Genomic DNA, 25,322 nt, shown 5'->3' on the forward strand with positions numbered 1-25,322 from the left:
AACTTTGAATCCAGAGGTGGCCATGTGCTACTCACCACTGAAATGAGAATGGCCGTCATATGTCACTTTCAGATCAGTGTTTTTAAGAAGCTGGTGTGCCTTCTCCATGCTTTCATCTTCCATCTGCTGGATGCTAAAGAATCTAGGTCCCAGCAGGTGGCAGAGCCCCACAAAATTGAAGGAGTGTGGGTCCCATGCTCTGGTGGTTTTAAAATAGGTCCACAGGGAATTACCTGGTGGTCCAGTGGTTATGATTCTGCACTTTCACCGTCAAGGGCCTGGGTTCAATCCCTGGTTGGGGAACTAAGATCCCACAAGCCCGCAGCCAACAAAAAGAAAACTAGGTCCACAGACTCTTTGATACCCCTCCCTTGAAAATTGGAGCTTAATCCTCACCCCCTTGAGAGTGAGCTGGACTTAGTGACTCACTTCTGGAACGGAATCAAACAGGCTCTATCTTGCTCTCTCTTTGGTTTCTCCTTCTGGAGGAAGCCAGCTATCATGCCCTAAGGACACTCAATGGGCAGGTGGTAGGGACTGTGAATGAGTCATCTTGGAAGTGGATCCATCCGCCACAGTCAAGCCTTCAGGTGACTGCAGCCCCAGCCAACAGCTTGACTACAACGTCACGCAAAACCCGAAGATCAGAACCTCTCAGTGAAACCGCTCCCAAATCCCTGCCCCGCAGCATTTGTGAAATAATCAACGTTTTCCTAAGACAACAGGTATGGGCTAATTTCTAATGCAGCTAACTTGTTATCTATATTATAGGCAACTAATAGGGAAAATAGATAAACCGAAAGTTGACAGATAAAACTAACAAAGTCCTGAATCACCAAGGAGAGAAGAGCTTCCAGCCAACCAGTAACACCAGGCTGGCCTGTCATGTTAAATCACTGAACTTTGTGGGTTTGTTTCCTAGAGTAGCTAGCATATCCTTAACTAACACGAGGAGGTTACATATGTTCACATTCAACCTCCCATGTACTACAATGTTTAGCACTTTTAGGTATTCAATTAATATTTATTGAAGGAATAAATGATTATATTTTAAAAATCACACATGACCTAAAAGAGCTACAAACCAATCACAAGAGATGCTCAGAGGATAGAGCATCTTCATTTGTCTTCATTTGTGAGAAGAGAAAGTTTTTCATGAAACTGGTGACATTTGAACAGTGCCTTGAAATGGAAGAATGCTGAGAGACAGAATTGGGAATAGGTGCTCCTATCAGGGGTCTCACATCAGAGGAACAGATGCATAGGTAAGAAAAAAACTGGAAACAATTTGAGGCCTAATGGATCATCCAATTTGATTGAAACATTGAGTAATAAGGAGGCTTAGGAATCAAAGTTAGAAGGAAAACCCAGGATCAAACCCTGAAGATGTTAAATACAAAGAACTGGGTTTTCATCTCAGGGCCACTGATCAAATTGACCTGAGTAGAGCTACAACTGGTCGTCTTGTGTGAAATGATTAGAGTGAGAAGAGTCTAAAAACTGCGAGCATAGGAGACTAGTGAAATGAGAAGTGAAAAGTCACAGGGTCTCTCCTCCCAGAACGGAAAGAAGGAACAGGTGTAAGGAAAGCAGGACAGGCTTAGGCTCTGTCCATGGTTTCCCACTGGTGCTGGTGGCTCTGTCTTGGGCAGTCCATCATACACTATTTCTCTTTGCGAGTAGATCCTCTGAACATGAAAGAGATTTTCTTCTACATAAAGTTAAACCACCAGATTTCAAAAACATTTACTTTGGTCTCATTAGCATCAGGTTCTAACCAACTAACTAGTCTCTGAGAAAGACCACACCTGCATCTTGGGCTGGTCTAATAAAGGGAAGCCAAATACCCATTAGCTAATGCTGTTCACTGCTGAACCCCAAAGCGTCAGCTGTTCTGTTGAAGCAATGGACCCCGGGAAGTAGGAACTGGATTGGTACACTACACTGGATTGTCCTGAGAAATTCAAGCTTCCATTTGGCCCAGGTAACAGACGTAATCTGGTCTCCTCAAACAAGTGAACAGTGAAGTCCTATAGGAAAATGGGAGAGTGGCAGGCAAGACGGGGGGAAAAGTCATCTTAGGGTATAAGGCATCCTGGTGCATCTTTAAACAAAGTCCTTTCCTCGGATATTCTCTTGTCTGCCTCAGCCTTTCCTTTCCAGGCCCTTCTCTCACCTGTGTGCCTTTGTTTACTCTCTGATTGACACGTGGGGCCGTTCCCTGTGCTGAAACTCTTCCTAAAGCTTTGGTCTTCCTGGAAGATGGACTAATTTCGTCCAGCAAAGCTTCCTTCCCTCTCTGTTTTGGTCCTAAGGATTTCCTCCCCATGCCTCTTCCATGTTTCTTCTGGGGGCAGGAGGCACCCAAGTCCACACTCCGGGATCCTGCAGCACACAGAAGGAGATGAGAAAGTTGCTGGTGTATTTCAGCTTGCTTCGTTAAAAAACAACTCTAGGCACTAAAAAGCATGTGTTATTAATATGCATATGTGATATCTTTGAGGCAGAGCTGCCTTCAAGGTGTATTTTCAGCAGGACATTTTCCCACGTGAGGCAGAGAACAACAGGGAATCATATGCGTGGGAGGGAAAAGCCTGTGGGCTGTGTACAATGCTTATTCCCTTTGTGTCTCGCTTCCCTCTCCCCCTCGCCCCCTCCCACCCATTTTATTAATGGTTTCTGCAATTACTGGTAACAGTGCATTGCCAGGAAAGAAAAATCGGTGACTGTGTGACAGATTGGTGGAAGGAGGGGCAAGAGAGATATTGTCTGTGAAGAGAAACAAGGGGATTGCCACTGCAAAATGGAGTTTCTCAAGCGAAGGAACTCTAGGATACGTGGAGGTCAGAGTTAGGTATAGGATTCTCTGTGTTACAGCACCTGACATTTTATAATGAAAAGGGAGATTTCAGAACAGGAGTGGTCACCCTGAGAGCACATCTAACCTTATCTGAGATGATGCTTCTCAAGGGATTCCAAATGGGAAGCCCCAAGAAACTTAGTGGCACATATTTTTATACCTCTATTATAGGTTAAAAGAGACATGTAGTAAGTGAATGCAGTGGTTTAAACATCCAAGGAATAGATTTTTTTTCTCTTTTATTTATTACTCAGTGTACAAAAGAAGGATTTCCTATTACAGCCAGAAATGGAAAAAGTAGCCACTAAAAGAAATGTCACATTAAATAAGTAAACAAATAGATATATAGTCCCTAAGAGGAGTATCAAGAAATGTTGTTACAACTTGGTTTGGGTTAGCAGAGTTACAAGGGAAATGTCAGCCCAGCTAAATACAATGGATTCTTATTCAACATGGTCTAGCAGAATTCCAAAATGCACAGAAGTTAAAATAAATTCAAATGGTTTTGCCCATCAGAATGACTCTATTACACCTGAAACCAAAAGCTAATATTGAGATTCGGCAGAAGAAGAATATTTCTACTTATTTGTCTTTTATTAGTTGACATCCATCAAGTGTTCAGCAGATACTACCTTTTTATATTTTTTTAAAATGTTTTCAAAGGGTGTTGGTCATAGGAGATATTTGTACTTGAAAAGGCAAATCTCCATCATAGTTTGTGCATGCAGCAATTATATTTTATTTTTTGTTTAAGTGAGAACACGGTAATCATTATCATGATAACAAGTTGATATTTTTTCAACCTACTATGCTCAGAGTTTTTAGGATATGTGTGAATACAGTACTGAAATTTGATGGACTCCATTTGGTTCCATCACAAAGTTTTGCCAGGTTCAGGAAAACACATCGACGTCTCCAACAGGATTTCAGAAATGACTCAAATCCTTTATTCTATTTCTCAGTGAACCATAAAAGAATGCATGGGTCATGACAATATTACTAGAATCTTCTTTCCCCTTCAATTCTCTTGCTTCCCAAATCTGTGATTACTGACTAACTCCAAAAATTTCTCTCATCTGTACTCTTCCTTCACAGATACCTCTTCCTCATACACACACAAGTACACACACAGGCACATATACACATACACACATAGGTGCACACACATGGGTCCTCTTGCATGATGTTCTCCAACTGGTGATGATCCCCACAGCCCACAATCCCTTTAGCAGAGCAAATACTTTCACTATTTCTCTTGGAAGAATAAATCTGCAAGCCTGCACCACTTCATCCTTTCCTTTCCTTTCCTGCTCCCCTACATGGGAACTGTAATAATATTAACAGGTCAATATGTTTGTTCTTCATAACACACAACATACACAAACAATTGTGAGATATAGATAGATATAGATGATATATAGATTAAATATATGGACATAGGTGAAAAGATATAGATAATATAGATACAGACAGAAGGATGTATATACACATACAGAGAGAGAGAGAGAGAGAGAAACACACAAGCCTCCTGCACTCTGGTCCCTGGCTCTCTCAGACGATCCATTCTATAAAATCCAATCTAGCTCTAAAATTCTGTTGCTCTAACTTCTATGGAGTTTCTGGTAAATGCAATTCAACAAGCAATGTTGCAAAACCCACCCTGAGTCCCATCCCCATGATAAGACAAAGAAATGGAAAGTCACATATCATCTTATACCCACTAGATTGTTTAAGGGAAAAAAAGCTAAGTCTGCCAATAGCAAGGGCTGTAGAGAGAGCAGACCCTTGGGGAATCGTGTAGCTGGCTAGTGGGAGAACAAGTGTTAATCCACTTTGGAAAACAGTTTGGCATTGTCTGGCCAAGTGAAACACTTGCAAACCCTATTCCTAAGTGGATACACCCCCAAATAACTGTTTTTGGTTCATACCAGTAAAGTATCATAACAAAAACAATAAACAAGCCAAATGCCCATCAACAAGAAAATGAAAAAAACAGTTGCAGTATTTCACACCATAGAATATTATGTAGCAATGGACATTAATGAATTACAACTGCATGCAACAACATGAATACATTTTGGAAAGCTAACTTTAAGTAGAGAAAAGAAACTTCCAGAAACATAAATTCAAGATGATAAGATTTTTAAAATAAAACTTAAAAACAAATACAACGAAATAGTACATTGTGTAAGCATACACACATTGAGATAAAACTGTACTTAAGATGAAATGCAATGGACTAATAAACATGAACGTTAAGAGAACTGTTATCTGTGGGACATAAGCAGTGTTTGGCGGAGGAGAAAAATATACAGCAAAATGGAAGTTTTTAATAACATTATAGCTCTTGGATTAGGTGGTTCATGACTTTTAAACTGTCATTTTTTACGTAGTAACGTTTTACAAATATCAAATAGTAGGATAAAATTAAGTAAAATAATGCTAAAAATTAAATGTTCTTGATTTTTTAATTAGTATATAAAATTAAAGCACTTATGAAACAATAGTTTTATTTAAAATGTACTATTATTGTTTTTTTAAAAAAACCTAATCAGCATAAGGCATTGTGCTAGGCATTTTAGAAATTCAAAAACAAGGGCTGTCTTTGAAGAGTCAACTGTCTGTTGACAGGATGGCAACATCAAAGCAGAGGCAGGAACATGGACATCACTGTAGTAACAGGGGTGCATGGATTTGTTCATTCCACTCATACGGTGTCAGGCACCCAGGGATGAATGAGATAAAACCCCTCTGTTGGAGGACTCCGCAGATCAGTGTGGTTGAAAGGGTTTGGGAAATAAAGGAGGAGAGACACGACACCCATTCAATCTGGGAAACTTTACGCAGAGAAGGATGTCACAGTCTTTCAACGTGCAAGATGCCACTCAAAATTCTGACCTATTTTCCTGGTACCCTGAGCTGGCCTCATCCTCCAGGCTTTCTCCTTTCACACCTTCAGCACGTGGGGGTTAAATGTTTGCTAACAACCCTACAGAGTCACCTTCTTCCTCAGAGCCTAGCTGTGCCCAAGAGCACTAGGATTCTGAGAAGACATCCACTTAAAAATGCCTTGGCAGGGCTCCACAGCCAACTCCTCCACCAGAAAGGCACCCTCCACACAACATGACATGGCCAGTTCCTTCCCCGGGGTGGCGTCGGGAGTGATCTTCAGCTCTTGAAAATGCAAGAGGTTTTCAAAGTTGACCTGCTTTCTCTCCCATCCTTTCAATCCCAGTCTACACAACTCAACTCTAGCATCTGGAGAGCGCCTTCTGCCCTAAGTACAGCAGGAGACACACAGATGATGTGAGGTCAGCCCCACCCTCACGGAGTGTGAATTTCAGCAAAGGAGATGAAGAATAATGAGGAAGAATATCTAAGGCAAAAGGAGGCGCTGAGCCCTCTAGGAGATCCAAGGAGAGAGAGTCCAACTTCAGGATAATCGGAGAAAGCTTTGTGGAAAAAAAATGACATTGGAGAGCTTCCCTGGTGGCGCAGTGGTTGAGAATCTGCCTGCTAATGCAGGGGACACGGGTTCGAGCCCTGGTCTGGGAGGATCCCACATGCCGCGGAGCAACTAGGCCCGTGAGCCACAATTACTGAGCCTGCCTGTCTGGAGCCTGTGCTCTGCAACAAGAGAGGCCGCGATAGTGAGAGGCCCGCACGCCGCGATGAAGAGTGGCCCCCGCTTGCCACAACTAGAGAAATCCCTCGCACAGAAACGAAGACCCAACGCAGCAAAAATAAATAAATAAATAAACTCCTACCCTCAACATCTTAAAAAAAAAATGACATTGGAAATAGGCCTTGAAAAAAGGCCTTTTGCTCTCCCCAAACCCATCTAAATCTACATGTGACGATTCAAGAACATCTGTATTCAAGCCACACTCCATAGGTAAGAAGTCTTCACCACGACATTTGCCAGAGAGAGGATGTTTTGTTAATTTTTCTAAAAACCTCAGATGTCTGCTTTCCAAACCTACCTCTCTTCTCTTTTATAGTCACAGACTCCACAGTCTTCTGTTGAAACGACGCTTTCATTCGTTTTCACACTCTTTCCTTCTGCTCATCCCTCCAGTACCCAACATCCAGATGACGGTCATCTACCGAGCTGCCCTTTCTTTGAAATGGCAGGAAAAGTTGTATCTCCACAGAAGGGTTAAGGGGGCTGGGAGAGGAACTTTGCCATTGGCTTTGTTTCCAAGGACTGGCCTTCCAGTAAAATTAACAGCCCCACGATTACAGAGGAAGCACAAAAGTATCCACGAAATGCCAACCCAACACTTGAAAATCAGGTCAAATTTTATTTGTCCATAAAACTTCTACCGTTAATGTACATCAATGCCTACTAAAAAGGCCAAGAGGAGCCATCATTCAGCAGATTGACAGAGTCGCTGCCAACAATGGACAGAGAGGGAGTTACAGATACATCCGGTACCCAGGAACCCAAGTGCCACGCACGGACGCACACCAACCAAGCGCTACTAGCAAGAACTGCCTATCAGGGGTGAACGTAATTGAGCTGGATATGATCAGGACACTTGTTAAAGCGAAAAGAGCCGCGTCTAATTTAAACTGGTCCCACATCAAGTCACACGACATTTAAACCTACGTACGAGGAATCGGGAAAAATACCCTGAAAAACTGTGTATGGAAAAAAGTCATTTGCAACTTATTTGCATATCTCTTAGTCCTTGTGGAAAAACAACAACAACAACGTTAATTCTCTGATGAATGAATGTAGCCGAAAACAGTCAGCCAGATATCCCAAAGACTCTGAAGAACCCAGATAAACAAGGTAAGCATTCTGGTATTTGAGATACTGAACTGTGGGAATTTCTGCTGCCCTGTGGAACATGGCAACACAGATTCCTGATCCAATTTGTCTGCTCATTAGCTGCATATTCCATCTTTTCTCCCTTTTGTATTATCAATTTCCAAAAAATAATGTTTTCCAATAACATCTATCAGAATTCTTGACCTAGTCTTGCAAAGAAGTGCTACAGAATCCAAATACACTTCACATAATTAGAAATTATCAAAAGATGCCTCTCTTGTTTTGTGGAGAGGAACCTCACCAGTACCCCTACAAGAAACTGTGAGTTCAGGGGAAAAGGGGAAACCTATTGAAGCAGATTCCATTCAAGTCAACTCAGCAGGAATTTGCCAAATACTCATTTGTGACTGCCTTAGTGCTTTGCTACCCGGAAAAAATAATTAGGATGGTCCCTTCTCGCTCTGAAATGATGACGAAAAAGAGTTCTGAGATTTGGGTGCAAATGGACCTCCATAAGTGACAACTGTTAAATTTTCTGAGCACTCAGACATTGCCCAAGCTCACCGCTGAACAAAGGGATGCCCTTGCTTCATGTCATAGACTGGCTCCACTCAGTAGGTCCAGCACAAGAATGGAAATCCCTACGCAGAAAGACATGTGTCAAAGACACTAGATTCAGAAAAACTACTAAGAGTAGCCTAGCCTGTTTAAGCTCAATGAGGAAACAAAATTACCAACGTTGTGTTGACTTCAAGCTTTCTTTTAAAGGGATGGAGGGCCCCAAATGGATCTAGACATCATACCAAAGAATTTTAGTTTTAGTACATAAGCTACGATTTGGGGTTTTGTTTATTTTTTAATTTCATAAAGCAAATGAAAATGACTCCAGTCGTAGAATACAAATTCAATAATTAATAGAGAAAGAGCTTGAGGGGAATGATAGAATCTAAAAGAGATAAGACCTAGGACCAGGTGTAAGATGGATGCTATAGAAAGGAAAAATTCAACACATGGGAAAATGTCCTAAAGATATAAAATCACTTAAAAACAGAATGGGCTGCAATATTAGGTGATGAACTCCTCATGGTTAGAAACATGCAAGGCGAGACAGCCCTTGTCAGGGACCCATGAGGTGATTCCTACATTGAGGTGGGAGGCGGTACCAGATGACCTCTAAGGGCTGGGTAGGTAGTGGCGGGGTGGGCTCTGTTTTATGTCTCCTTCCTGGCCCTCAGAAAGATGCTGCATGTGCGTGGATAAGCACAGCCACATCAAACCAGGAGGTGCTAAACCATTATTCCAGAGAGCATGTTAATTCTGAATGGCACAGGGACCTTGGAGATTAGTGAATAATAAATAAAGCATTTCTTCTTTTGTTGGTAGCGTCTGTCCCTGTTCATTAACTCTCTCTTTCCGGGCAGCCAAGGGGGTTCTGGGAGGCTTGATGCCTTTGGACATTCTTACTGCTGAGCAGAACCCCTAAACAGCTTGGAGTAGGCTGCCTCCACTCCCCAAGGGGAAGATCCAGAGTCTTTGTCTTTTTCCCACCCCCCCCCCATTCCTCACTCGTCCTCTCTCTCGATCAACCATGATATCAACTATGATATCCATAATCTATCTACATGCTCACAGCCCCCCATCCGTTGGCTTTCATTTGTAAATGACTTTAAACACTGGAAAGGTAGCTAATTATGGCCTCATTTGTAAGTTATTCGTTTTCTTTTTCAAGCTTGTATTGTAGAACGTCATTTTTTCATGGGTCTGACTTGAAATTTCAGAATCAGAGGCTGTTTTTCTCCTCAGAAAGCAAATGAGTCTATCTGGTTTTCACTGCAACCATTTTGTGTTTTGATAGATGAGAAAGGACTCAGGTGAGCGCAGGAGAAGAGCTCGCAGTGCCATTCATTCACGACCCACCGGCCACTAAACCACCACCCAGGTTGCAGACAAGCCACGCCCCCGAGAGTTCCTTCTCAGCCCCGAGGCTCCAGCTTCTGCACCCGCAGCATTTTGCATGCAGACCCCTCCTCCGGGAAACTCCCTTTCTTGGCTTTTCTGTACCACTGAGTTCTGAATCTCTTCTTATTTCTCTGATGCTAATTCTATGCCTCTTTCGTAGGATTCAAATTCTCTTTTAATCTAAATATCACTCTCCCTTTTCTTTCCTTATGCCTCGCTCGCCCTCAAGTCCTCCTTGAAAATTATTCTCAAAATTGTGCTTCTCTCCCTGACCTCTCTCCTCAGCCTCAGACCTGCTTGTAAACTGCCCCCTGGACATCTCCACCTGGACACCCCGCTGACCTCAGAATCACGACAGCTCACTAACTAGTCAGGTAGTTGTCACAGGTCGGTTCCTTTAGGGCCTCCTCTACTGGAAAACAAACATAACCGAATTATCTTCAGCGTTCCTCCTGAATCTATAAGATGGCGATTGTATCAGATATTGAATTCATCCTTTCTCCCATAATTAGCTCTTTTTCTTGTCTTCTGCTAGACTCCTCCCCCATCGCAAGTAGACTCAGAACCCCAAAGACCTGTAGGCACGGCTAAAAACAGAAAAACCAAAGTTGAACCAGGTCCCGCCTCCAGCTCAGGGTCCTTCACGTCTTACTTGCCCCACCTCCGTTTTCCTCCATCTGCCTCTTAAGCTCTGCACTCTCCCGGACACGTGAGGCTCCAGCGCACGCTCCGGTGGTGCGCTCGCGGCTCCTACGTACCTGCTCCCCAGTTGCACGCCTCTGTGGCTGTTCTCATGCTTCTCTTCGTCCTCAGACACCACCTTTCACTCCCAAATTCCTCTGCCTACTGGAATCACACCCACTTTTCAGGGTTCTTCTCAAATGCCATCTAAGCCTCTTCCGCTCCCAACTAAGCCAAAGTGTCTCTTGGACATCTCTTGGTCGCTCTTTGCCAGTGGTTCTTAACCTTGGCTGTGCCTTTGAATCACCTGGAAAGCTTTTCTGAAATCCGAGTCCCCTGGCTGCGCCCCCGACCAATTAAATCAGGACCTCCGGGGAGGAACCTCTGGTGTTTTTCTAGCTCCCCGGGTGATTCCCATCTGCAGTCAAGGTCGATAACCACTGCATTGCACCATTTATCACGTTCTTCCTTGTAGTTGTAATTACGCTGTATTTGTCTTATTCCCACTACTAAATTTGAAACTCCCTGAGGGCACAGACCATCTTACCACATCTGCTTACCCCCTGCAGGTCTTAGTGAATGAGAGAGGCAATAAATATTGTTGAATTGAATTTGGAAACTTAAAATTAACCATAAACTTCAGTTTTAGATCTTGCATATAATTTTAGAAGAGGAATCAATTAATGAAGGACTAATCTGAATTTTTTTTTTTAAAAAAGGTGGTTTGCCATTACCAAAAATATTCTGGTATGACTTTGAAATCAGTATAGCTCTCGTTCAAGACTGATGACCTGCAAATACGTGTATGGCTGGTGCATCCTTTGCTTTTTACACTTTCTTTTCTGAACGCCTCACAAATAGAATGAATATTCTATGATTCTTTGAGAAGTGGCTGCAAAATGTGACTCTGTGTGTGTGTGTGTGTGTGTGTGTGTGTGTGTGTATATATATACTCATGTCGCATTGAAATAAACAAAAGCAGTCAGTGACTTGCACAACAATCTGCCTTCCCCAGCTTTGAGACAGAAGGTACCACAAAGCAAAACTGCAATGTGAACTTAACACAGAGCATCTGACCTCCTTTCAGGAGCCGCAGAAAATGAAATGAAAAATGAGACAAGAAATGCTTGCCAGCCTTTCATACGCTACAGTTGCTAAGGAAACGGCTTTCTTAGCTTCAACCTGTCCAGTCCAGCCCGTTTCACACATTCTTCTGGGTTTTTGAAAATAAGGAAATCAAAGAGGGAAAAGATGATAGAGAATAAAATTCAGGGTTGTGCTGGTCCATACAGAGCCTCATGCCGTTTCTCCCTGCTACACTCTTTCCCACTCACCTAGAATATTTGCCACCTGGCAAAACTCTCCTGGACCTAAAATCACAGAATTAGCCGATGAGGTAAACAAAACAATAGGAAGCCCTATTTGACCTGCAACAGTGGCTAAAAAACCGCTTCCTCGCCCCAACCAGGCTGTGTTTCCTGCTGGGAAAGTAGAAGGCAACTCTTAACACAGCAGGAGAAGCGCCTCAGCCCTCACCTGCCCCGCATCTTGGGAGAAAGTGCCACCATGAGTACGACCCCGGAGCGGAGGCAGCATCCGAATTGCATACGTGGGAAGATGCAGGAAGGGAACTCCAAACTCTCCAAGTCAAGGGAGTGTAGGTTATCCGCTGTTCAGGGAGCAGGGAAATCAAAGGTCAGGAGGCCCAGCTTGCCTAATGCTACATCTCACAGAGGATGTAGAAACAGGAGATAGCACATGGGGACATGTGATACGTAAGAAAGACCGCATCCCATCCACAGCCAATTAAATGAGCAACTGTTTCTTCAGCATCTCCTGATGAGGCACTAAGCTGGAGAAGCCATTGATAGAGATTTCAGAAAGTCATTTGGCTGGACTTGCCTGGCAGTCCAGCAGTTAAGACTCCGTGCTCCCCATGCAGCGGGTACAGGCCTGATCCCTGGTCGGGGAACTAAGATCCAACATGCTGCACAGCACGGCAGAAAAAAAAGCCATTTGGCAATAAATATTGCTGTACTCATATTCACAGATGATGTCCCTGAGGGGTGGGAGAGGGGGAATTGGAGGAAGGTCAAAAGCTTATAACAAACTTCCAGTTATGAGTAAGTACCAGCGTACAGCATGATAAATGTTAACGCTGCTGTATGTTACATATAAAAGTTGTTAAGAGAATAAATCCTAAGAGTTCTCACCACAAAGAATAACTTTTTCTTCTATTTCTTTAATTTTGTATCTATATGAGATGATAGATGTTCACTAAATTTGTGATAATCACATCATGATATATGTAAATCAAATCATTATGCTGTATACCTTAAACTTATACAGTGCTGTATGTCAAGTGTGTCTCAATAAAACTAGAAGAAAAAACCCAAAGATTGTGCCATTTTCTTCCTCCATTTGCCACCAAACACTTTTTTTTTTTTTTTTTTGCTTTTAGTGAGAATGAGCTTCTTCATCCTCCAATTCAACCTAAATACACTATAAATAAAAGTTCTCTTTCCAAAAGACTAGTAGCACTGTTCAAACCAAGGAGGGGGAAGTGGGCAGCTGAGAGAGGAGGGGGAAAGAAAGCTTATTACTATTAACCATTTGCATCTTTTGAATTTTGAACCATGTGCATATTTGAAAATAAGTAAATAATGTTTTAAAATCAAATTAAATGCTGCTTACTTAAAATGTCCAGACTATACTATGGATAATTTTTAGGATGTCATAGGGGAAATATGTATTGATTTTTCTCAAATTTATAGGATCCAGATAATATGTGCAATGTTATCATCTAGTCACTAATCCTATGAAAGGTAATTATAAATATTTTTATTCTATTTTCTATAATATGTATTACATATCACACATGTAACTTTTAAAATGTGGGAGTCTACAGCTTCCCTGGTGGCACAGTGTTTGAGGGTCCGCCTGCCGATGCAGGCGACACGGGTTCGTGCCCCGGTCTGGGAAGATCCCACATGCCACGGAGCGGCTGGGCCTGTGAGCCATGGCTGCTGAGCCTGCGTGTCCGGAGCCTGTGCTCCGCAACAGGAGAGGCCACGACAGTGAGAGGCCCACGTACCACCAAAAAAAAAAAAAAAATGTGGGAGTCTACTATATTATGCAACATAGCTTAATAAATTCTTTTTATTCAGACTCCTGGGATAATACAAATGAGCCAGAAATAATGACCTAAGATCTGAAGACACTTTGGGTTTTCTCAGTCCTTATGGCAGAAAGCCTTTTTCCTGAGGCTTGGGCAGAGAGCCGTGTGATACTAAGGAAACAGACTGTGATCTAAAACTACAAACAGGCTGGTCCAATCATAACCAGATAACTCTGACCAAGTTACCCAAGGACTTCCACTCCCTCCGCTAAAAATAAGAAAAAAGGAGAAAAAACAAGAAGCACAACATCATCATGGTCATTTGAAAGGATAGTCAATGGCCAGTGGGATTCTCTCAGTTGGAGAGCGAAACTCATCCAAACATTGATTATATTTGGTTTTCTCTTCACTTTACAGGTGAAAGAAAAGATGCCAACATGTTTTCTCAGGTGTGTGTCTCCTGACAGGGGAGTTGGTGCGGATGTTACATCACCCACTAAACCCGAAGATTTCCACGTGGCCATGTCAGACGGTACAAGCGTTTCTAACATGTCTGGAGACCTGCTCCACGAAATCAATAGGTGAAACGGATTTCCTGTATCTAAAAAGCAGGACGGTAAAATACACCGTAAAATGTCAAGAAATCCTCTTGAAATACTGTATTAAGAGCATATTATAATCTGGCTTGGACTCAGAATTCTGCCCCTCACGTTCACCTCTAGGCCCAGCAGGAATGATGCATGAGGCAGGTGAGGACAGCCTGTAGATGTCAGGGCTTCTTAGCCCTGCCTGAATGTTGGAGCCGCTCAAGGAGCAAGTACAGAACGACCCAAGCCCCGGACCCGCTTCTGAACAATTAAACCAAAGTCTCTAAGTGTGAGGTCCTGGGTGCCTCCCAGTCTGACAGTCACCGGCTTATATGAATTTCAAAACGTGATTAGTCAAAGGTAAAAATCTTTCTGAATGCAAGTACCGTCTTAAGAAGGTATGAAGGTACTAGTCATTGGGATATTAGCTATGGTCCCAAGGTAGGCAGGTGTGTGCGTGTGCATGTGTGTTTTATACAGTAATGTATTCCCTAATGTTACTGTTCTTTTGTCTGTTTGCTTGTGTTCACAAAATTTCCTTAGCTGATAAAAACCTGGGGCAAACTGAACCCAGAAAAGCATCCGTCAGAGAAGTAAAGATGCAGCTTCCCACTAGGGAATGCTTTTGTTGCCTAGGTGCCAACGACCTTGCCTGCCTAAAGAATGCACACTCCCATATAAAACCTTGGCCAACCCTTCCCGAGTTGGCTGAAAGATTCTACTGTGGGCCAGGAAGCATTTTCTGTTCCCTGCAGCGACCAGTTGGCAAAGACTTTGCTCACACATGCAGATTCTCCCTCTCAGGTCCCGTGGCCAGGAGCTTTTTGGGCACTCCAAGCAAAACTTCTCCTCGCAGGCTTCTTTGTCTCCAGAATGCGCATCTATGTTCTCTACACACATATGTGTCTTGGCAGGGGAGAGACTTCCTTTAGGATTTCCTTTGAGGATGCATTTAAAGCGCTGGCTTCAGGCCAAGCCGAAATGACCTGTGGACAGAGGCATCTGCAGGGAGCCTGTGTGTTCTTTCCACCTCACGTGAAATGTGATAGAGCATCTTTGGGTCTGGGAGAAAGAAGGTGGGTGGAGAGCTGAGGAATGTCTTCGTTTCCTTTCCTGTCATGAAGCCCCTCTACAGCCGGGGCTTTGTCAGCTCCAGGCAGACTCCCATCTCCAACGTGAGGCCAGCCTGCTTCGATTTCACTTTGTTTGGGATCTAACTCAACCTTGTTATATGCCAGATACCCTCCAGGGTGTCCTACTTTTGTGGATCTTCTCTTGTGTCAGAGCTCCCGGTAGCTTCTCTTTCTGTCCTTTAGGAGAAAAGCACCCCTGCCGTCACCCCAACCCTTCCCAGAGAGAGGACCCCAGGCTGCTGTTGAAACGCCTGGCAAATGCATTTGGAGATTTTAAGTGAAGACTATGAAAACGTGAATTACTGTGACGAAATTATACCAGCCAGGTTTGAAAATAAATGGAGCATGCTCTGAATTTGATTGAAAGAAAAAAAAAAAAATTCAAAAATCATTTGAAAATTGGGCTGTGGAAAAGAAATCCCCTTTCTCTGTTCCCTGCCCAGAGTTTTCTTGGTTCTTTTCTTCCCTCCCTGTCCAAATGCAGCTTATTTCCACTTCCAGTGATTTCTTCTTTTTTTTTTTTTGGCGGTACGCGGGCCTCTCACTGTTGTGGCCCCTCCCGTTGCGGAGCACTGGCTCCGGACGCGCAGGCTCAGCGGCCATGGCTCACGGGCCCAGCCGCTCCGCGGCACGTGGGATCTTCCCAGGCCGGGGCACGAATCCGTGTCCGCTGCATCGGCAGGCGGACTCTCAACCACTGCACCACCAGGGAAACCCCCCCACCCCCCCGTGATTTCTTTAGTTTGAGAAACTAACGGAGATGGAAGTAGGTTTGTTTTGAGAAACCAAAAATATTCCAAACCATACAGGCTCCAGAAGAAATTGCAGTGCACTGGATTTTCATGGCCTCTACAGTTTGAGGATTAGATTCTTTTTTTTTTTTTAACTTTTCTCCTTTAACACTGTTATTTCTTTCAGTTTTCCAGGAAATATTGCTGTGGCAGCATGATCTACTAAAGCAGATTTAGTTGTTGTCATAGACACTGTACTTACTTTTTAAAAAATTGAAATATAGTTGATGTACCGTATTATATAAGTTACAAGCATACAACATAGTGATTCACAATTTTTAAAGGTTATACTCCATTTAAAGTTATTATAAAATATTGGCATATTCCTTGTGATGTACAACATATCCTTGTAGCTTATTTACTTTATACATAAGAGTTGGTACCTCTTACTCCCTTACCCCTCTCTTGCCCTTCCCCCTTCCCTATCCCCACTGGTAACCACTAATTTGTTCTCTATATCTGTGACTCTGTTTCCTTTTTGTTATATTTGCTCATTTGTCTTATTTTTTAGATTCCACATGTAAATGATATCACACAGTGTTTGTATTTCTCTGTCTGATTTATTTCACTTAGCGTAATACCCTCCAGGTGCTTCCATGTTGCTGCAAATGGCAAATTTTCATTCTTTTTTATGGCTGAGTAGTGTTCCATTTTGTGTGTGTGTATATATATATATATGTGTGTGTGTGTGTGTGTGTGTATATATATATATATATATATATATATATATACACCACATCTTCTTTATCCTTTCATCTGTTGATGAACACTTAGGTTGCTTCCATACCTTTGGCAATTGTAAATAATGCTGCTATGAATATTGGGGTGCATGTATCTTTTCAAATCAGTGTTTTTGTTTTTTCAGATAAATAAGGGTTAGGTTCTTGATCAGCGACACAATAACCATGTACCAAATGAAATTACATGACATATTGGTGTTCATGGAATATTACCTTTAAAAGATGCAAATTGGTTAAGAGTGAGATCTTTAGAGTTCATCTTCCGTCTTTGGAACTCACTGGCGACATAACCTGGGGCAAATTATTTAACCTCTCTAAGCCCCAGATTTTTCAAATATATTAAATAGAAGTTTAAAGTTTAGCTCACAGTGTAAGGCAAATTCTAACTACTCAAAAAGTCATAATTTTAGAAAACATTATTTTAAACCACTTTCAGATTTATAAAGATAATTATCATATTTTTCTATTAACAAATATATAGCTCTACCTCAAAGTATTTGTTTTACTGGTTTACGGGGAATTTGTTAAAAAAAACAAAAAAAAAAAGTGTTTATGTTTAGTTATCCAGTTCGTTTTAGCTGGAGTGTTTGTTTGGAGCAATTGAATTAAGGATAACATTGTACTGGTCAATAAGACACGACCACAGAAATATTTCTGTCCCCAAATGTAACTAAACCATGTCACCCTACACAAGAAAAGCAGCTGCTCCACAGGTCCTTGGTGAGGCTTCTCAAAGTCAACAAGAGAGAGGTCTCAGTGCAATTAGGATTTTGGCGAGCCAGTGGGAAGCTTGCCTGGTTCTGATAGGAGCCTGGGGGTGGGTGTGGAGGTGAGGGGGAAGTGAGCGCTGTAGGAGACCAAAACCAGACAGCCATGGCGGGGGCAGCCTGCCCCATCAGCCAGCGCCTGGAGACCCAGTCCGCCCCATGGCTTTCTGTTAGCAAAGACACAGTAATGACAGGCCCTGAGCCGATGTTACCTGTACCTCAGCCACCTTCACCCCAAGATGGAGCATGCTCAAGAGGTAAGAGAGTCTGGTCCTGCGAACAGAAGCAGGAGACTGGGAGACAGCTAGTGGCAATCCCTCTTCTTTTCTTTTATTTACTTGTCTGGTGTCAAGAGTTTGCATTTTGGTTGATACTCACGGATAAATGAGATAAAAGTGTGCAACATTAGGCAACATCTATAAAGAATGAATTTCATGTGATGTTAAAGAAACTCTGGATTCTGCAAAGTAGGAATTTTATGTTATTATTTTCAGGGAGGAGCTGAAAATTGAAGCACTCAACTCATCCAACCCTCTTTCTCTGTACCGTGTGCCCTTGGCCACCCGTGAAACTGTGTGCACTCGCACACACATACACTCACACACGTGCACACAGACACACCCTTTCAGCAACTCTCCTAAACCACCTCAGGTCAACAGTGGCCTATTTCACCTTTCCTACGAGGCTAATAATTCCAGGTAGCCACCATCTCTATTCTCTTACTGTCATCCACCGGGCACATGGTGGCCCCCGCCCTCTGTGACATGTTTATTAGAGCAGAAACTAGCACTTGCTTACTGTTATTCCGTGGGCTCGTACTCTGCCTGACACACAGTAGGCATTGTTTAAAGCAGGGAGGGAAGGAGGAAAAGGGAGGGAGGGGAGGAAGGAAACGTTTTACAGTTTAATTAACATTAACTGCCTCAACATCAGTCATTATCTTGGTTCTTTTCTCATTTTTGTTCTAATTCCAATTTCCCAAGGGGAACAAGAGAGTCAAAAGTAAGATCAAATACTTTATTGCTCAAAATAAATGTATTTCTAAAAGAAAGTCTACAGAGATAAAAATAGATGCTATATTATCCATATTCATATGAACTATAAAAGTCAGAATTCTGTTTCAATTACACCACAAAATACTGGCTGAGTAAATATGTACAGTAGACAACTGCACCATTTTAAAATAAAAACTGTTTTAATAGAATATTCAATTGCATGGAAAAATTCTCACAATATATCTTTACGTGAAAAAAAGCAGATTGTACAACAAAATGTATAGTAGATCCCAATTTTAAATACATATATGAAATATATATATGAAAGAATGGAAGGGTATATCCCAGAATGTTAATAATAATTATTTCTGCGTAATGAACGATAAGTGATTTTTATTTTGACTTTATCCTTTATACATCGTCCCCAAATTCTTGCAAAATTTGCAAGTATTAAATTTATAATCAAAAAGGAAACTATTTCAAGAAAATAAAAGCCATATGAATACTAAAATGAGAAAGAAATTATTTAAGAAAATCTCTGCCTGCTAGTCAAGATTCCTAGAATGTGATGGTTAGTACCAGATGCTGTAAAGGCAAGAAGGGTTGTTATAATTATTGTTTTCCAGACCAAGATTCCCAGAAACTTCCATTCCTGGCTGAGTGATTTCTGATGCCTCTCTACAACAAACCAAGCTCTTCATTTTACTGCTCATTTTCCAAGCAAAGCTGACCACGATCTAGGGAAAGAAGAGGACTTTATACTTCTGCAAACTGCAAGGCCACCACAGCTAGTTTTGTTGCTTTTGTTGTTGTTGTTGTCGTTATTGTCTGCTTATTTGTATGTTTGTGAGCCTCACACAGGGACAGGAAGCCATTAAAATAGAGACCTCACTGTTCGGAACCGCAGGAAGACACGTCTCTGGGTATACCATGATAACATCTGCTTCTAATTGAGATGATTTATCAAAGTGGCTATCAGCAGGACGGGTCAGCAAGAGCATAAATCTAATACAAACACTTTCGGCTCTGAGCCTGGAAACAAACGTCTGGTCTTGTTCCTGAGGTTAAGTCACTGGCTGGCTGAGCCCACATAAATCAATTAATCTCTTCATAACTCAGTCTCTCCATCTGCAAAGTGGAATTCATATTAGACGTTGATTACCAGTTTGTATCTCTGGTCACAGAGACACTTCTCTTCCACTCATTTATTCTTCCAATAACTGTGGATTGAGGGCTTCCAATGTGCCACGAATTCATCCTCCAAGCCCCCTGTATCCAACATTCTTCTCTCCCCACAGACAGGCTGCCTGAGGACTCCTGGGCCCCCACTAACCCTGTGCTCACACTGCCTGTCCCTTAGGCCACCAAGGTGGAAATAGAGGAAGAAAGGGAACACGGGAGAAAAGCACAGGAGGTGCCTGACACTTGCTGGGTGTGTAATAACTCAACAGATGACCGTAGTTAGGTAGAACAGGGTTGGTTTTTCACACAACATCACCAAATAAGCTGAGAGTCATGCTACCATCAGGGTGGTCGTACCTGGAAATGATTAAAGTCTTTCTTTTGTTTTCTTTTGCATCCGTTTGTTTGTTTAATTTCCTTGTCTTTGTTTTGGCTGTGTCACTAGGACCAACTGAAGGTCAAAAGCAAATACACGATAAACATAAAGATGACCCCACAAGCTGCAGCAGGGTCAAAAGAGGGATGACTTGGCTTCTTTTCAAAAATGTTAGAAATACTTCCCTGGTCTCACCAGCAGGAGATGAGAAGTTTCGCTCTCTTCGGGAGGTTCAGCTGCACAAGGAGATGCTGACATTCCCCAAGCAATGAGGCATCTGCAAATACTGGTACCCATGGCTTAATAGCTCAAAAGAACCCTGGTCTTCAGATTTTTAAAAAAAAATCAATTCTGAGATCTCTGAATTCTTTATAACAGAGCTGGGGCTGCCATATGCGCTCTGAGTCATAGCATCAGAGCAGCAAGAGCCCTCTCCTTGTAAACAACGAGGAAGTTTGATACCAGTTCAAATGGCGGCACGTAGCCTGGCCCAGGGTGGAGCAAGCCGCATTTCCAGGATGTGTCTGAAGCAAGTAGGACTGTGGCCTGTTTGAAGTTTGTCTCATTTTTCACATTTTTCTTTTTTGGGCAAATCCACCCCAAGCAGGCAATTCCCAAGCTTTAATTATAAGCAGTAAGGACTCTTCCCAAATATTTCCCTGAATAAGGCGACTGGAACACAGGTGGAACAGCAGCATTCACATGTGTTGTGTACACCAGTTCCTATAAGCAGGAAAGACTTCATGTAGTGATGCAGGCCGAGCAATGGGAAACAAAAATGGATCACTACAGGATGGTGGCCAGTACTGATCTTTACATGAAAAGAACTGAGCTAAGAGTTACACCAGCATATAATAACAGTCTACACGACTAGAAAGCAAAATGTGTGCATCTGTGTTCAAACAGCTTTGTTCACAATAGCCAAAAGGTAGAGGCAACCCAAATGTCCACCACCAAATAGATAAAGAAAATGTGGTATAGACATTCCAATACAATGGAATGTTATTCAGCCCTAAACAGGCACGAAATTGTAACACACGCCACACTATGGATGAAACTTGAGGACATTACGTTAAGTAAAATAAGTCAGTCACAAAAAAACAAATGCTGTATAATTCCACTTATAAAGATGCCTAGAGTATTTAAATTCATAGAGACAGAAAGTAGATTGGTGGTTGCCAGGAAAGGGGAGAATGCAGAGTTATTGTTTAATGGGAACAGAGTTTCAGTTGGTACAGAAAAGTTCTGGGAATGGATGACAGTGATTGTTGTACAACAACATGAATGCACTTAATGCCACAGAATTGTACACTTAAAATAGTTAAAATGGTAAATTTTACCTTATGTACATTAACCACAATAAAAAACCTTGATAGTCATAGAACGTCTTTACCCAAAGTTAGAGTAATAAATTCTTTTGACCGTGAAGATTTCTGTAAACAAAGACAGTCCTCAATGATGATCATGTGTTGCCTGTAGCAATGATGTATTTGTATCTGTTCATCTGCATGCTTTCATACAATCAGGGTGAGAAGGTGTGAAATGACCAACCAGGACGAAGGGTGATGTCTCTGGCCATAAAGGAAAAAGGAATTCTTTGCTCCTAAAAACTTGAAGCCATCCCATGCCCATGAAGACTGAATCTCTGATCTTCGTTGGTTTCTTTGCACCACATACTACTATTCAACCACCATTAACATCAAGCAGCATTGAATGAGCACCTACAGAATACAAGCCACTGGTTTAACCACAGTGGAAATTATAAACAGACATGAAATACAGTCCCTGCCTTCTAAGACATAACAGAGTACTTGAGACAATGAAAGACATATGAAATGATAAATACCAATAAAGGATAGCATTTAATAAGCCCGAATCAACTAAGCAACTCTGAGAAATAATAAGAATTTATAAAATGGGAGGGGGGAGCTAAATATCTTCTCCAAGGTCATATAGCAAGACTATATGCACTACATTTATTTTTGCACTAATAATATCTAATATGTATTGAATCTGTCCTGTGCCAGGGACTGTGGCAATTATGAGATTATCTCATTTATTCCACATTAGAACCTGTCCAGGTAGTTGTTATCATTATTCAATACTACAGATGAGGAAAAAATGTTCAGTGAGGTTAAATAACTGAGGCACACAGCATAAATGGGAAAACTGGGTTCTCATCCAAGTCTCACTGCATGTCCTGTGCCCTTAACTTCCACTCCCTACTGAACTTGTAGTATCATGCTCTAGGTCTGATTTCCTTTTTTACACCCTTTAAATGTGACTTTGAAAAAATATATAAATGACTTTGAATTGCCATTTGGCTACACAAAATATAAAATATTTGGCAGTTATAATTGCCAAGTGTGTAAACTATGTTAGTCGTCTAGAGCAGATGATGTTTGGATTTGGATACCCAGTTACATACGGAGGAAAAAAAGAAACAAAAATCCCTAGGTTGTGATTTTGTACCATAGAATGGCAATTAGCATTCCAGGAATCACCCCTGCTAATTAATCATGGATGTCACTGATTGCTTTAGGACACATGGATAAGAAACTGCTTTTAATATCCAATTCCATATTAAGGGTAGTCCTCTTCGTGATTCTAGGAGAAAAGATAGGTATTAATATCTTTATAATGACATCCATTTATAATAGTGTATAGAGAGAGCCTACCATTTGGAAGTTGGAATGCTGACTTTAAAAGGTCTCTGGAGACTGGCCTCTTGCTTTCAAAAGATTCAGTCCAAGGTTTCTGGATTCCTACATCTCACCACCAAGAAGAGTGAGCATTCTTTCACAGCAGCTTTTTACTCCTAACATGATACCATCAGCAGTGATCACTAGAATATGCAATTTTGGTCATTTTTGTAACAGTGAGCATCGACTTGTGCTGATTCATCCACAGATTTTCCGGCCAGATGCCCCATTGGCAAAGCCCTGGAGCCTTCCCCTCATTAGTCCTCCGCTCCAGCCATCCGAGGTAATTCCTTCCTCTCCTCTCTCCTGAGCTGCTGGTTGCAAACAGAAGCTACCCAAGGAATAAACAAACCTTTGGGAATGAATTAACCAGGCTGCTCTGAGGTACATGTGGGAAGGGTCTGCAAAGGTCAGAGCTTGACCTTGGGAGGGGGCTGCCTTCTTCGGCCCCTGATGCCTTCCCTTGGGCAGGGTTGAGAGCAGGAAGGACAAGGTCCTCAACGAAAGGAAGAAAATAAGGGAAACACTTGCTACTGTGGAGAAAAAACCATCTATGTGTTGCAAAATCTATTTCTGTTCCAATTTGGTTTAAGTACTTTGTTTAGTTTTTTATTGTAGTAGGATTCAGAGACAAGTTTTTAAGTGAGCTAGACTTTTGAGTCTCACTGCTAAGTGAACAAAGGGAGAAATAATGCAATGTGTGTGTGTGTGTGTGTGTGTGTGTGTGCAGCCATGCGTGAAAATTTTTTTTAATCAGTAAAATCATGTTTTAGCCCCAAAGGTTTCAAAGGTCATCAGTGATTGCGGGGTGATAGTGAAGTGAGGACTGTTGAAAATATGCTACCATGCCTTGCATTGTTGTCTTGCAACTTCGCCATGAAAGATACTACGGGGTCGGAGCCTGGAGAAGAGAAAGGAAACCAACTTGCAGTGAGTACTTACTGTGTGCACAGGTGATTCACTTAAGGTAACGTATTACATCCCCCAAAACACCTTTCAAGTAAGTATTGTTATCTCCATTTTCTGGTCGTGGAAATGGAATCCCAGGAAGGTTAACTTATCCAATGATCCATGGAAAGTAAGTGGTTCAGAAGGAATTCAGACCAGGTGTTTCCACCTTTACCCAGTAGGGGGAGGCTAATTAAACAGGAAGAGAGAGAAAGCCAAAAAAGATGTCCGCTTCTCTGGGCCCGTGAGCCATGGCCGCTGAGCCTGCATGTCCGGAGCCTGTGCTCTGCAACGGCAGAGGCCACAGCAGTGAGAGGCCCGCGTACCGCAAAAAAAAAAAAAAAAAAAAGATAGAAACATAAAATGACAGCTTGTGAAGATCAAAGATGGCCACTTTAATTTTTTTCTTTTACATTCTTCCCATCTAGAGTTGGGCTTATGACCACTCTTGGACTAGATTCCCTTGAATCTAGGTGAACTTGACTGCTTGACCAATAGAATATGGCAGAAGTGGCTCTGTGTACATTCCTCAGCCCAGACCTTAAAAAGACTGACAGTTTCTTGGAACCTAGCCACCATGCTGTGAGGAAGCCCAAGCAGCCCCGTGCAGAGGCTCAAGTAGAGAGAAGATGAGACCCTCAGCCACAACCCCAGCCGAGCTCCCAAAGAACAACTCATGTCAAGTATGTGTCAGTCACCTTAGAAGTGGATTCGTCAACCCCATCAAGCCACCTCAGCTGATGCTGTGTTCAGCAGAGATAAGCCATTCCCACTGAGTCCTACCCAAATGGCAGCTTTGTGAGAAAAATAAATGACTGTGGTTGTTTGAAGCCACTAAATTTCTGTGTGAATTATAATTCAGCAATAGATAACAAAAACACATTTCATTGCATCCTTAGCATTTAATAAAATTTGAAATTACATAGATAATTGTTTTTATCTTGTTTATCGTCTGTCTCTCCCACTAGAGCATCAGCAGCATAAGGACAGGAACTGTGTCTATTTGGTTCATCTCTCTATACACAGCAACAAGCACGGTGTCTTACCCAGAAGAGTTGTTCAGTAAAGTTGTTGTTAACTGAATGAATGAATAAAGCCTCTCTTCAGGGTATCTTCTGGTATGTCAATGATCCTTGCGGAATGTGTTGGCCAGTACTGGGTCAGTTCACTAGGTGATAGCAGAGCATGATTTTCTGCAAATACTTTCCCCATCTATCAATGCAGCCCGAGATCAAATGAGCTGGTTTGGCAACCACATTCTAAGCTTGACTCTCGTCATGCTTTCAACTCAAATCCCTGAGGCTTTTTTTCTATATGCTACTCCTAGATGTAGTTTCCCCTTTCTGTATTTATGCTAGTCCACACCTGGCAGGTGCCTTTAACTGTTCCCTCCCCACCCTTGCCTAAGGTCATTGCAACAGATTAAAAACCATGCAACAACTAGCAGTACGGGAACTGCCCTGGGCTCTGCCTGCAACCTGCCTCCTGCACCCTCTTTAAGGATTCTCTGTCACAGATCTCTATCTGGCTGGCTTTGTAGTCAGATGCTCCCTCTCTCCCTAACCTCTTTGCATATTACTCTGTGGAATGGCTTGGCCAACGTTTGATTCATTATCTCCCTGAGACAAGGTCACCCTGCCCTCTATACCCCCATCCCCCATGCCTGAATACCACCCTCAAGTCCTGGCTTCAGAACCCAACACTTC

The 25,322-nt window shown here is 42.2% G+C and overlaps 1 long non-coding RNA gene across 1 annotated transcript; it reads left to right on the forward strand.

Moving 5' to 3' along the window:
- Nucleotides 1-22,939: 22,939 nt before the first annotated feature.
- LOC132598391 (uncharacterized) lies at nt 22,940-24,486 on the forward strand. The gene is made up of 3 exons (XR_009566524.1): nt 22,940-23,052; nt 23,442-23,598; nt 24,045-24,486. It is a non-coding gene; the product is annotated as an uncharacterized lncRNA (long non-coding RNA).
- The last annotated feature ends 836 nt before the right edge of the window (nt 24,487-25,322 follow it).

This window comes from Globicephala melas, chromosome 13 (assembly GCF_963455315.2).
Source record: "Globicephala melas chromosome 13, mGloMel1.2, whole genome shotgun sequence".
Taxonomy (NCBI): Eukaryota; Metazoa; Chordata; class Mammalia; order Artiodactyla; family Delphinidae; genus Globicephala; species Globicephala melas.